The 13,786-nt window shown below is 52.1% G+C and overlaps 1 long non-coding RNA gene across 1 annotated transcript; it reads left to right on the forward strand.

The window, feature by feature from the left end:
- Nucleotides 1–4,078: 4,078 nt before the first annotated feature.
- Nucleotides 4,079–4,573, forward strand: LOC123596969. The gene is made up of 2 exons (XR_006711899.1): nt 4,079–4,260; nt 4,400–4,573. It is a non-coding gene; the product is annotated as an uncharacterized LOC123596969 (long non-coding RNA).
- Nucleotides 4,574–13,786: the final 9,213 nt, after the last annotated feature.

Genomic DNA, 13,786 nt, shown 5'->3' on the forward strand with positions numbered 1-13,786 from the left:
CGGCTCCTTCCCACCTCAACCCCAGCGTGTGGCCCTTCCCAGAGCGCAGAGACTTGTTTGTATTTATTTATTGTTTCCATTTTTGAGAGACAGAGCGTGAGCTGGGGAGGGGCAGAGAGAGAGGGAGGGAGACACAGAATCCAAAGCAGGCTCCAGGCTCCGAGCTGTCAGCACAGAGCCCGACGCGGGGCTCGAACTCACGAACTGTGAGATCATGACCTGAGCCGAAGTCGGACGCTTACCCGACGGGGACACCCAGGTGCCAGACATAGCTCCCAAATTAAGAGTTTTAGTAGCCTTTTGGTTTTTTTGTTTTTCTTTTTTTGAGCTGTGAGGTGGGGGAAATAGGGTTTGCAATAATTTTGTGTGGATGAAAGGGAAATTGCACGGGCCCATTCTGCCGTCCTGCTTGGAAGTAAATGCGGAAGAAAGCAGTGTGTCCGAGCGAGCCCAGACCCTCCAGCACCCACACAACTCCAGCCTGATCCACTGTGAGGGGCTGGGCACTGCCTCCCGGTTCCTGCCACCCCCTGCTGTCCTTGCCCCGCCCCCGAAGCTTCCTCTGTCCTTTTCCATCTCAGCGCTGGCAAATGGCCCCGTCTGGTTAATTCTTTCCGAGATGAGTGACAGATGAGAGAGAATCCGCTCTCCCGGGCTGGTGGGGAGGGCTTCTGGAGAAACCTCCCGCCCCCCGCCGGCCCCCAGGCTCTCTGCTTTTCCTAGAATCTGCTCATCAGAAACTGCAGCGCTCTGGGATTATTCCAGAAATGCTTTCCTTTCAAGCCCCGCTGTCAGTTGCCTTCAGGCGGATTAGGCGGTGTGTGTGGATGCTTCACTCTGAGTCGTGGGCCTTCAGTGACCCCGAACTGAAGACACCCCGGGCTTCCTGCCTCGGCTCCGGCAGCCCCTGCAGATGCCCCTGCCAGCCCCCTCCCCGGGAACGCTGGGGGGCTGCTGTCTGCTCCCTGCAGGCCTCCCACCTCCCTCCCCACCACCCCACCAGCCCTTCAAAGCCCCAGGCTCTGAGCCCCCCTGCCCTTGGCGTGTCAGGAAGCAGGAGACTCATTCCAAGTGAGGGTCGTTTCCAGGTCAGGAGAACAATTTCCTCCCGCTCCTGATGGCACTTTGCTTTCCGGCTCCACAATCCTGGATTTAAGTCCCTTCTTTGTCAGCTCTCCTCTTCAGATCCTTCTGTGAGTAGGTGACACAGTTTCCCTGTTAGAAAGAGTCATTTTCAGACTCGAAGTCCCTCTGACTTGGAGGAAGCATTTTTACACTCTGAAAGGGGAAGATAAATTCGCTCTCACCCAGCAGCACCCACCGCCCGCCCCTGGATCCAACGTGCCTGGACCCATTCTTCCTTCTTTCACCTTCTCAGGGAACACGGACAGCCCATGGCTGAGAGGGTAGAGAAAGGAGAGCTCGACCTGAGCCATTCCCCAGCCCCCTGCTCCCCGAAACCCTCGGAGCGGGCCTCTGCCTGGATAAGCAAGTTGAGACCGCTTTGATCGAAACACTGACGTGCTTTCTCTTCTCGGCCATTTGGGTTGCTCTGAACTCATTTCTGTAGATGAAGCGGGGATGAAGGACGGATGTGAAGTGGTGAGTGTGAGCAGTTTTCCACCCCCTTGCGGGCTCCCCCGGCCCTCTGAGGGGCAGACACTCTTGCTTGCTCTCATCAGGAGCTGATCCCGGTGAGGGATGGTTCGGGAACGGACACCGGGCGGGAGGAAGGAGGCCCGGCCGGCTGGATTTGAGAGACAATTTAAGGCAGGTGGAGACTGGATCGTGTCCTGAGTGTGTGTGCTTGGGCACGTGTGCAGGCACACATAAACTCTGTCCGACCCTCCTTGCTTTCCTCTGCCCCTTCCCCCCTCCCCCCACTCCGGTGGCCACACCAGGCATCCTCCCAAGCTCCGGCCCCGCCTCCCCCATCTCCTTCTTGGCAAATGGCCCGGCCTCCTACCTCCCCATTCCCGTGAGCGCTCACTCAACCTCCCTCCTCCAGATTTGGAGACTGCCCTACACCTGGACCCGGGGTTTCCTCCTTCCTCCCCACCACCACCCGGGCCCGGCCCCCCTCTTCTCCAAGTCAGTTCTTCCTCTTGCGCCCTGGACGCCACCTGCTCAGCTCTGTGCGTCTCAGGAACCTGGGGTGAACTCTCTCCCCACCCTTATTTGACCTCGTCCCGTCTCCACTGACTGGTTCCCACTAGAAGAGCTCCACCTGCTCTTAACCTTTCCTAGCCACAAAATGCAAAGCCTCTGCCCTCCGTCTCTCCATTGGCCTTTCTGTCCCCCCTTTTCGTCGTCTGGATTCTCACAGAGGTCCCTGTATTCGCGGCCTCCATTTCTGTCCCTCTGGCTCAGGGCCGAGTCCTCCCCAAGGCTGCTTTCGGCCCTCATTCCTGCCCAGAACACGCCTTCCTGAGATCACCAGCGAGTCCAATGTCTTTACATCTAATGGAGTTTTTCATTCCTCCTCCTCCCTCCTGACCCAGCAGATTCGACACGGTTGGTAGCTCCCGTCTCCTTCTCCTCTTGGCTTCTCTTGGCTTTGCTTCGCTTTCAGGAAGCCACAGCCTCCTGGTTTTCCTCGTACCTCTGACGGCACCTTGCCGGTTGCCTTTGGAACCCATTCCACCCTACGTGTCTATTCACGTTGGCTTTCTGAGGGCTCTGGCCTGGGCTCCCTCTTCGTGCCGCTGTGGGGCCTCTCGTTCACGCTCACAGCTTCAGCTACTGTCCCTGTGATGTTGACTTTCTGGTGAAGAACCCCAGCCCGGACCCGCCACCTGACCTCCATGCCTGTTCAGCCGCTGGCCTCGCTTCCTCGCTGCCTCTCTGGCTACACTGTCCAGTGTTTCCACCCGCCATGCCAGACGGGAATCCTCGGGTCCTCCTTGGTGGCCTCTCTCCTCTCGCGTACCCCTGAGTGTCTCTGAAATCTAACCACTCTCTCCTCGACCACTACTGGTCTCCTCCCAGAGGCAGCGATGGGCCCTGACCCTCCTTGTTCGCTCTTCACTTCCTCTAAACTCCCCATCTGGGCCCAAGTGTCCTCCTCAAGACGAAAATCTGATCATGTGACACACTCTGTCTCTTGATTTTAATCTTTTATCTATTTTTGAGGCAGAGAGAGACAGAGCATGAGCGGGGGAGGGGCAGAGAGAGAGGGGGACACAGAATCCGAAGCGGGCTCCAGGCTCTGAGCCGTCAGCCCAGAGCCCGACGCGGGGCTCCAACTCACGGACCGTGAGATCACGACCTGAGCCAAAGTCGGTCGCTCAACCGACTGAGCCACCCAGGAGCCTCTAATCATGTGACACTCTTATTTAAAACCCTTAAATAGCTTCTTGATGCTCTGCAGATAATGACCATGGGTATTCATAGAGACCGCGAGGCCCCGTGTGCTCCTGTCCTATTCACCTTTGTAGCCTCATCTGACACGCTCTCCCTCCCTGAGCCCTGCCCCCCCCCCCCCCCCCCCCAGTTCCTCACAGGGCACCATGCAGAGGGGAAGGGATGCTGTGAACAGTCAGTCTGGGACAACAGGCACGAGACAGGACTGTCTTGGGGAAGCTGTGTGCCCGACTCAGAGGTGACACATTTTCGCAGCATCCCTCGATAGACTTCTGCGGTGCCCGGAGCCTCTGCTGACGTTCCTTGTCACTGTGTTTTGCGTGCATTTGTGGGATCTTGGATGAATGCTTTTTATCCCCGCCGAAGTGCAAGCTCCCCGAAGTCAGGAGCTACGTCAGGTCTGTTCCCTGTGTACAGCCAGGAAGCAGCACGGTGCCTGGCATGTGACGGCTCGATAGTGTTCAATAGCTGAGTGAATGCGGAAGTCAGATGCTCCCTGGGGGGAGGGGGGCGATCATCCATCGTTTTTTCAGGTTTCTGCACATCTGCCTTTGTTTCTGACTATTCAATGATTCTCTCTCTTTTTCACGTTTTAGTTATTTACTTGGTTTTGATGGGGCGGGGTGGGGGGGAAGGGACAGAGAGAGAGAGAGAGAGAGAGAGAGAGAGAATCCCAAGCTGATTGCACGCTGTCACCGCAGAGCCTGACGCGGGGCTCGATCTCACGAACTGAACCATGAGATCTTGACCCGGAGCCGAAATCGAGAGTCGGACACTCTACTGCCTGAGCCGCCCAGGTGCCCCTTAAGGATTGTTATACGATGAACAGCCTTGGAAGGTAGAGATAGTGTCTTCCTTCAAAACCAAGGACAGGCGTGCTAACTTTCTGCTATGAAGGTAACGTTCTCCTCTGGAGAGAAGGGTCGGGAGCCCTACTGTGTGCCAGGGAAGACTCGGGGTCGCCAGGAGCGGGGATCTTCGTGGAGCAGGTGTAATCTGGCTCGTCTCCTGTTGTCTGGGGGGAGCTGGGGCTCAGGTAACCGACACAAGGCATGCGGATATTCCAGCTGCTGCCGTCAGGAATAAGCTGTCCTTCGTCTCCGGCGCAGGAGGGTGGACCTTCGCACAGCTTCCATGCCCGTCCCTGGTTGGGCGACATCTCAGACCTTTCGGAGTTCCTGACGTTAATTAAAGCCATTATACTTTACTCCTTCCGTACCTTCCTTGAACTGTGGTGTCGAGATGTGAAGAAAGGAAGCGTGAGTCCCGGGCCCTGTAAATTGCTTCCACGAGACAAACCTCAGCCCCGGATCGCGGCTACGTGACCACCTGAAGGAGGCGCTGGTCTTGCTGACCATCTCTCTTCCTTGCTCTTGTTTCTCTGGGTTCTCCGTTCTCTTCTTCTGATGTGTAATTCTTTTCCCTCGGAGTTCCTTCATCTGTGCTCTGTTCCCTTACAAGTACTGAAGCGACGTGCTCGCCCAGTGTTAGCGGAGTTGCAGAGGGGGCTGGTTAAGAGGGAAAACATTCCAGGTTTGGTAGGCGGTGGTGGGAAAAACCCCGGATCAGAAGTTAGGAGGCACAACATTCAGATCCGTTCTGGCATCGCTGCTTATGTGGAGTGGGGCAGGTCAGGAAACTCTGATTTCCTCACCTGAACTCATGCATGCATTCATTCATTCATTCATTCATGTTTGCACTCACTCGTTCATCAACCATCACTTGTTAAATTATTTAAAATAAATGACGCCACTCTTCCTTCAAAGGACTCACACTCTAATGAGGAGACAGACAGGAGAACTCCAGCCCTCACATGATGTGAAAGGCGTGCTAACAGAGGAAGTCCTGGGGACTCATTGGAGGGCCTGTGGGGCAGAAAGAGGGGCAAGAGTGAGCCGCAGGGAACCGTGCAGGCAGCTGGGGCCTGAGCCGAGTCTGGTAAAGCAGGTGCTTGGCCATGAAGAAGGCCAGGAAGGAGATTTTAGTCAAAGGAAGGAGAAAGTCCCAATGATTCCTGTTGAGCCTTTCCCTACCAGGCTCTGCGTCTACCAGTAGATTGCCCAGCCCTCCAGTGGTGTCCCTAGGGGAGAGTCTTTATCGCCCGTAGGGCCATGAAAAGTGTGGAAGGCGGCATGACAACACAATAAACTCTGCCACTGGCCCTACAGTCTGGGTCCCGCCATCTTGTCTGCGCGAAAGGGATCGGGTCAGTATTCCCCAGGGGCCGGCTGGGGGACGAGTGTTCACCACGGTCCTTGGCGCTTGGCAAACATCCAAACGACTGCATCAAAACAGGGCAACGTTTTGGAAATTATTCATGACTTTGTTTTTGCCCCTTTGAGAACATGACCTTCTCCCTAGTTGGCCCAGGATCTCCATCTGCCTGGGCTGGGAGGAGGGAGCTGAGAGGAGAATCCTGCAGGAGGGCAGAGGTAATTCTCAAGTTTCCAACGTGCTTAATAGGAGTAGGCAGCAAGAGGTTAGCCTTGAGAAGCGGGATATTGTCTTGAGGTGGAATCACAAATTCTTTGTTCCCTTACCTTGAGTATTCTGCCCCCCGCCATCACCTTCATCACAGATGACAGAAGGAAGGCAGGGCAAAGCAGGGCATCTGGTGAGAAGATGCCAGACTCTCGTCATTATTTACATCCATGTGAGTCAATGAAAAGAGTTTAACAGTCTCAGTCACGGGGGGTTGGCTGCCCTTCCAGAAGCCTGCAGGGGGACAGGGCCATGCTGGCCTTCCAAACAGCTCCTGCCCCCCCACGTTCTTCAAGCGAGCATATGCTTGGAAAATGACTACCAGGTAGAAAAAAAAATAGGGGATCTCTTATTAATTTCAGGGAGGCACGAAGCAATCCCAAGAATTTGGAAGCATCGCAGAAGCTTCTTGACAAATCTCTGGAGTGCATTCCGTGGTTGAGCCGGCAAACATGTCCACTGATTTGCATTTTTAAAAGGGGAGCGTGTTGTTGTAGAATTCTCTGGATTCCTGTCTCTTAGAAACGCTGTGGTGCTTCCAAGGGGTTAGCGCCGGATTAGACATGGTTGCTGGAAGCAGAAAAGTCTGCAAATTATCCTTCCTTTGGGGGTGATTGAGTTCTTTAGTTTGCTTTGCTCTTAAACGGTGCTTATTGGCTGCTTGTGAAAATGGAAACAGACCCAGGATTTGTTCCAGGGCTGAGCACCCGGGGTCGAGGGGCAACAGCACCAATATGGCATCTCACTGCGTTCCTCCCTTTTTGTCCTAGGAGGGCGACATGTGGGGCTGTGCATTCAAAAGATAAAGAGACGCTTGCTATCAAACATTCGAGGCATTTCCTCCCACTCGTGAAACTTGAAATTTAATTTCTTGCCTTTCCAGAATAATATTTGACATATTTTAAAAAGCCAAAAAGCACCACAAGGCTCATGGTGAAAAATAAGTCTGTGCCCTGCCCACCCCCACCCCCAACAAAGAACCGAGGCAAACACTGAAAAGCCTTTTGCCTGTCTGTTCTGCTTTCTTCTTTTCATCTCTCTCTTTTTTAAAAAAAAATTTTTTTAACGTCTCTTTATTTTGAGAGACAGACACAGAGCGCAAGCAGGGGAGGGGCAGAGAGAGAGGGAGACGCAGAATCCGAAGCAGGCTCCGGGCTCCGAGCTGTCGGTACAGAGCCCGACGTGGGGCTCGAACCCACGAGCCGAGAGATCATGACCTGAGCTGAAGTCGGCCGCTTAACCGACTGAGCCACCCAGGCGCCCCTGTTTTTATTTATTTTTGAGAGAGAGAGAGACAGAGAGACAGAGAGTGAGCGGGAAAGGAGCAGAGAGAGAGGGAGACGCAGAATCCGAAGCAGGCTCCGGGCTCCGAGCTGTCGGCACAGAGCCCGACGTGGGGCTCGAACCCACGAGCCGTGAGATCATGACCTGAGCCAAAACCAAGAGCTGGACGCTTAACCAACGGAGCCACCCAGGCGCCCCAAGGACTCCTTTTTCTAATGCCCCTTCGCCACCCCCACCTCGATGTAGTAAACGCTTCCCACAACAGCCATCCTCCCAGACATCATTGTTCGATGCTTACACGATCATGCTTATATCTGTATTTTCCACAGCAACTCCCGGTGACCTTGTGTGGTTGTCACTGTTGCTCGATGTCAAACATTTGGGGATCTACCTTCAGGGTACGTGGCAAGACTTTTTTCTGCTCCCTTTGAATCCAGGCGGGGCGGCGTGGGGGGCGGGGGGTGGGGGTCGTGTGACTGATCTGGCCAACAGACTCCGGGGCATTTAATTGTGATGTGAAATTCTCCAGGGGTCTGTTTGCACCAGGCACCACAAGTTACCCGCGTTCCAGAAGGTGTTTGCTCCATCAGTCTGGGTCCTTTTGTGACTATGATGAGGACAGTCCCTTTTTCAAGTGGCGGTGCGTGTGTAGCCATAAGCAAAAGATAAAATCTGGTTGTTTTAAGTCCTGTGGTTGGGGGGACCATGTTGGTTAGCACACTGTAACCAAAGTTTTCCTAACTGAATTCTTTCCTGAGCAAATGTTTATTTTTCCTGGAAATAGCAATGCGTCATTTTCAAAGGTTTGCTTAATTTCCTCTGTGCCAATCAGAAATTCAACTCCAAAGTCTACACTAAGGGTATAAATCTCTTCTCAGTATTCTTTGTCAGAGACTCTATTAATTTCGTCTTTTCTTCGGGGCTCTCTATCCAGGGGTGGCCTTCTAGCCTCCTGCACAATGGTCTTCCTGGAGACCGCCTTCACCTCTCTCCTGTGGGGCGTAAACCCCCTGCTAACTTGTTTTTGGCCAATGAGTTGTGAGCAGCAATGTTGTGCGTGACCTGTGGAAAATGTCCTTAAAGAGAGGAGGCTCACGGCGCCTGGGTGGCTTAGTTGATTAAGCGCCCAGCTCTTAGTTTTGGCTCAGGTCATGATCTCACAGTACGTGAGTTCAAGCCCCGAATCGGGCTCTGCCCTGACACTGTGGAGCCTGCCTGGGATTCTCTCACTCTGCCTCTCTTTCTGCCCCTCCTGCGTTTTCTTTTTCTCTCTCAAAATAAATAAATAAGCTTAAAAAAAAGAAGAAGAAGAAGAAGAGGCCCATCTTTTTCTTTCCTTCTTCAAGCTGCATGGGATAGAATGTGATGGTTGGAGCTCTGGCAGCCTTTTTGGACCATAGTGACAGGATGTCTTGAAGGAATCCAGATCCCTGGTAATTGTGGAGCCTCCAAACAAGCACTGGCCTGCCTATCACACTTTTATTGATGGATGGATGGATTGATTGATTGATTTTAACATTTATTTATTTTTGAGAGACAGAGACAGAGCATGAATGGGGGAGGGGCAGAGAGAGAGGGAGACACAGAATCCAAAGCAGGCTCCGGGCTCCGAGCTGTCAGCACAGAGCCCGATGTGGGGCTCGAACTCACAAATTGTGAGATCATCACCTGAGCAGAAGTCGGATGCTTAACCGACTGAGCCACCCAGACGCCCCACGCTTATTTTTTTAAATGTGAAACATAAACATATTTTATTTAATCTGGTTTTGAATTTTTGGTCACATGAAGGTGAAGCCGATTCTGAATAAACCGTCCTTACGCTTAGCTAGCTCTTTCGTCGTGGTGAAACACATCCTCTTATCTATCATGGTTTGGTTAGGAAATAGAAGAAGTTGTTAAATCATTACTTCACAACTTTCATCAAAATTCATTCCAAGCGGATTGAATAAGTACAATGTAAAACGGGAAACTGAAACATCTAGGTGAACAATCATGACTTCGACCTGGAGGCTTTCAAAAGATGACCATGGTAGAAACCAAAAACAAGTTTAACAAAAATGTAAACACAAAAATACAATCTTTCCTAGGACATATCACACCAAAAACAAAATGAGTGAAAACTAATAGGAAGCCGTAATTAGGGGCGCCTGGGGGGCTCAGTCGGTTGAGCGTCCGACTTCGGCTCAGGTCATGATCTCACCGCTCGTGGGTTCGAGCCCCGCGTCGGGCTCTGGGCCGACAGCTTGGAGCCTGGAACCTGTTTCCGACTCTGTGTCCCCTCCTCTTTCTCTGCCCCACCCCTGCTCACACTCTGTCTCTCTCTCTCTCTCTCAAAAGTAAATAGACATTAAAACATTTTAATAGGAAGCCATTATTAAAACTCAGGGCTGCTGGTCAAAAAGGTTCTTCCCTTTACCCAGGGTTTCTCAGCGTTGGCACTCTTGATATATTGGACTGGATAATTCTTTGTTACGGGGGTCTGCACATTGCGGGAAGTTCAGCAGCAGCTCTGGCTTCGAGACGCCCACTGGCATCCTGTGCCCTAGTTATTGACAACCCAAATATCTCCAGACACTGCCGCACGTCCTTGAGGAGCAGAGTCAGCCGGGGGTTGCGAGCCACTGCTCTGCGCGGGGGTCTCACATTGGAGCGTGCATCAGAACCACCTAGAGCGTCTGTCAAACACAGATGGCTGGGTCTTCTCCCTGGACTTTCTGACATAATTGGCCCCGGGTGGGGTTTGAGAATTTGCATTTCTAGTAAGTTCCCAGGTGGTGCTGAAGCTGCTGGCCTGGGGACCACACCTGGAGAATCTCTGATCTGTAAGCTTTGGCTGGCAAAAACACATCACCCCTAGAATATAAAAGTAACAATAATATTGACATTTCCAGAACGTGGAAAGGCTGTGACCATAGGCAATTGAGGGACATCTTGACCGTGGAGTTCAGGAGTTTAAAAAAATTTTTTTTAACGTTTATTTATTTTTGAGACAGAGAGAGACAGAGCATGAACAGGGGAGGGTCAGAGAGAGAGGGAGACACAGAATCTGAAGCAGGCTCCAGGCTCCGAGCTGTCAGCACAGAGCCCGACGCGGGGCTCGAACTCACAGACTATGAGATCATGACCTGAGCCAAAGTCGGATGCTCAACCGACTGAGCCACCCAGGACCCCCCCCCAAAAATTTTTTTTAACATATTTATTTTTGAGACAGAGAGAGACAGAGCATGAACAGGGGAGGGTCAGAGAGAGAGGGAGACACAGAATCTGAAGCAGGCTCCAGGCTCTGAGCTGTCAGCACAGAGCCTGACGCGGGGCTCGAACTCACTGACCGTGAGATCATGACCTGAGCCCAAGTCGGCCGCTTTACCGACGGAGCCACCCAGGCGCTCCCAGGAGTTTAGAAACTGTGTCGTTACAAGAGACTGCATGATAGAGGCAAAATTTGTGATTTCTGGTTCAAAGACTTGGTTTACATTTGCTCTAAACTTTGCGATTTTTCTCAAGTAATATTACTGTAGACGTGACCAAAAGAAAAAGAAGCACTCCCAAGAGAAATGATGGAGATGTTAGCAATGAACCTTATTAGTCTGTGTTATGGACGACCACCGTCTTTATTCAAACTTTTTCCAATGGCTTGTTAAGCTTCCCGTGATAAACGTTATGTAGACGTCCAGGAGCTATGTAAGAAAAAAAGTTCTAAGGCCTTCTTCACTTACTGCCATGTAACTTTTAAGAGCTTAACTAGATAATTTTTGTGGGAAGGGCAGAAAATTGCTGGAATTAATGCCTTATACCTTACTGAAAACAGGCAAAAAAAAAAAAAAGTAATAATGAAATAAATCATGACGGCCTGAATTTCATTGGCTGGCTTGTATATAATCTTCTCTTCTAGGTTTACCAGAAATGACGCATTTTTAGATCATCACTTCTTCTAAAAAAAATGTTTATTCATTTTGGGGAGAGCGCAAGTGAGGAAGGGGCGGGGGGGGGGGGGCGGACAGAGGATCCGAAGTGGGCTTTGCACTGAGGGGCTGACAGCCGCGAGCCCGGTGCGGGGCTTGAACTCATGAACCATGAGATCATGACCTGAGCGGAAGTCAGATGTTCAACCGCCTGAGCCTCCCAGGCGCCCCCGGATCATCCCTTCTTAGCACCAACCCGCCCCTGCTCTCCATTGTTTATTGTAGCCAAGCGAACCCAGCCCTGGAATGATGTCTCTGGTGCCAGCAAACTACAAACAAAACCAACCACCCTGTGCCGGCAACATTGTTTCACTGTTACCTCCTTCATCGCCTCTATTCTTTGGCAATTACTTTAATTAGCACTGCTCGCTTAATGGGACCTTGGAGGTGGGAGCCAGGTGGTGCCATTAGTTAAATCTGGAAGACTCTAATGGAATCGAGTTCAACCCAGGTTAAGAGTAAGAGAATTATAGATCTCGTGGCACACTGCTTTGTGTGACCTTCGGCGCCTCGGAAGTTACTGCTGGCTCGAATCGGAAAGAGCTTGGATGAAGGTTCCGAGAGACCACGTGTGCGCCTGTCTGGATGCTGCAGTTCGGCACGGACAGGACAGGCGTGTCCCTGCCTCATGGAGCGTGTAGTCTAGCGATGAAAGACCGTATCAAACAAGCAAGCAAGACGGCCAGGCTTTGCGATGACGGCTCGGAAGGGAGGCAGGGGAGAGCTGATGTGGAGGGGTGAAGGGTACGAGAACTTTAGGGGTGCTCGGGAAAGCTCTCCAGGGAGATGCTACTTAACGCTGCTACCCGAATGATAGGAAGGAGCTGACCTGGGGAAAACACGAGGAAGGAAGGCCCTCACTGTCAGAAGGAATCAGGCACAGAAGGGCTCTGGAATGGAGGTTGTGTTGTGTCCCCAAGGAACTGCGAGGCCACCTGCATGACCGGGACCCGTCCAGGAAGGCCGGTGGCCCGAGGGGAGGCCAAAAGCTGCTGGGTCCAGAGGTGTTGCATGGGGCAGACAGACATTTAGACCCTGAGATTATCAGGGATTTTTAAAAGTCTCTGTTTATTTATTTGTCTATAATTTATTTATTTACTTACTACTTTTTTTTTTTTTTTAACATTTATTTATTTTTGAGAGACAGAGGGAGACAGAGCATGAGCAGGGGAGGGGCAGAGAGAGAGAGAGAGAGAGGGGAGACACAATCCGAAGCAGGCTCCAGGCTCTGAGCCGTCAGCACAGAGCCCGACGCGGGGCTCGAACCCACGAACTGCGAGATCATGACCTGAGCCGAAGTCGGACGCTTGACCGACTGCGCCACCCGGGCGCCCTCAAAATTTTTATTTTTTGAAACTCAAATCCAAGCTTGTTAACTCAAATTTTTTAACTCAAATACAAGTTTAGTGCACTAGTGTTTTCAGGAGCAGAGTTTCGTGATTCATCACTTACATACAACACGGAGCGCTCATCCCAGCAAGCGCCCTCCTCATTGCCCTTCAGCCATTTAGCCCATCCCCCCAGCCAACATCTCTCCAGCAACCCTCAGTTTGTTCACTGGAGTTAAGAGTCTCTTACGGCTTTCCTCCCTCTCTGATGTTTCCTTCCTCTCCCCTCTGTTCATCTGTTGTGTTTCCTAGATTCCACATGTGAGCGAAATCATTTGTCGTTTGTCTTTCTCTGACTTATCTTGCTTAGTATGATCCGCTCTAGTTCCATTCAGGTTGTTGCAAACGGCAAGATTTCATTCTTTTTGATGGACCTTTGGGCTCTTTCCATGGTTTGGCTGTTGTTGATAGCGTTGCCGTAAGCACTGGTGTGCATGTGCCCCTATGAATCAGCGTATTTGTGTCTTTTGCACACAAAACGAGCCGTGCAATTGCCGGGCCGTAAGGTAGTTCGAGTTTTAATTTTTTTTTTTTTCAACGTTTATTTATTTTTGGGACAGAGAGAGACAGAGCATGAACGGGGGAGGGGCAGAGAGAGAGGGAGACACAGAATCGGAAACAGGCTCCAGGCTCTGAGCCATCCGCCCAGAGCCCGACGCGGGGCTCGAACTCACGGACCGCGAGATCGTGACCTGGCTGAAGTCGGACGCTTAACCGACTGCGCCACCCAGGCGCCCCTCGAGTTTTAATTTTTTGAGGAACCTCCTCACTGTTCTCCAGAGCGGCTGCACCGGTTTGCATTCCCATCGGCAGTGCAGGAGGGTTCCCGTTTCTCCGTTTCTCCACGGCGTCCTCGCCGACACCTGTTGTCTCCTGAGTTGTGAACAACCCTTGTGGCAATGTGCTGACGAATGGGATGTGTGCAAAGAGCACCCTTGGGCTCGGGGCGGTAGATGTTTGTGAACCGGCCGGTAGGCGAAGTCATGAGACGCACGATTTTGACCCTTTGTGCAGAGGGCAGGCAAAACAGAGGCAATATTTTGATGGATCACGTTGCCTCCTGTGGTAGCGTCCATTTAACGCTTGCCCACCCCACTTCCGCTAGGGCACAGCGGCGGTGGTCAATGGACCCCGTGTCTCCTCCTCCTCCTCCTTCCGGTCGGTAACAACGGGCCTGCCTCTGACCAGCATCCCTCCCCGCACCGCGTCCTTGGTAAACGGCCGCAGTCTCACTGAGTGCAGGAGATTCGTCTCTATAACGTGGGTGGGCCTCACCCGATCAGTTGAAGGCACCAATCGACAAAAAAT

The sequence above is a fragment of the Leopardus geoffroyi genome, chromosome C1 (assembly GCF_018350155.1).
Source record: "Leopardus geoffroyi isolate Oge1 chromosome C1, O.geoffroyi_Oge1_pat1.0, whole genome shotgun sequence".
Classification (NCBI taxonomy): domain Eukaryota; kingdom Metazoa; phylum Chordata; class Mammalia; order Carnivora; family Felidae; genus Leopardus; species Leopardus geoffroyi.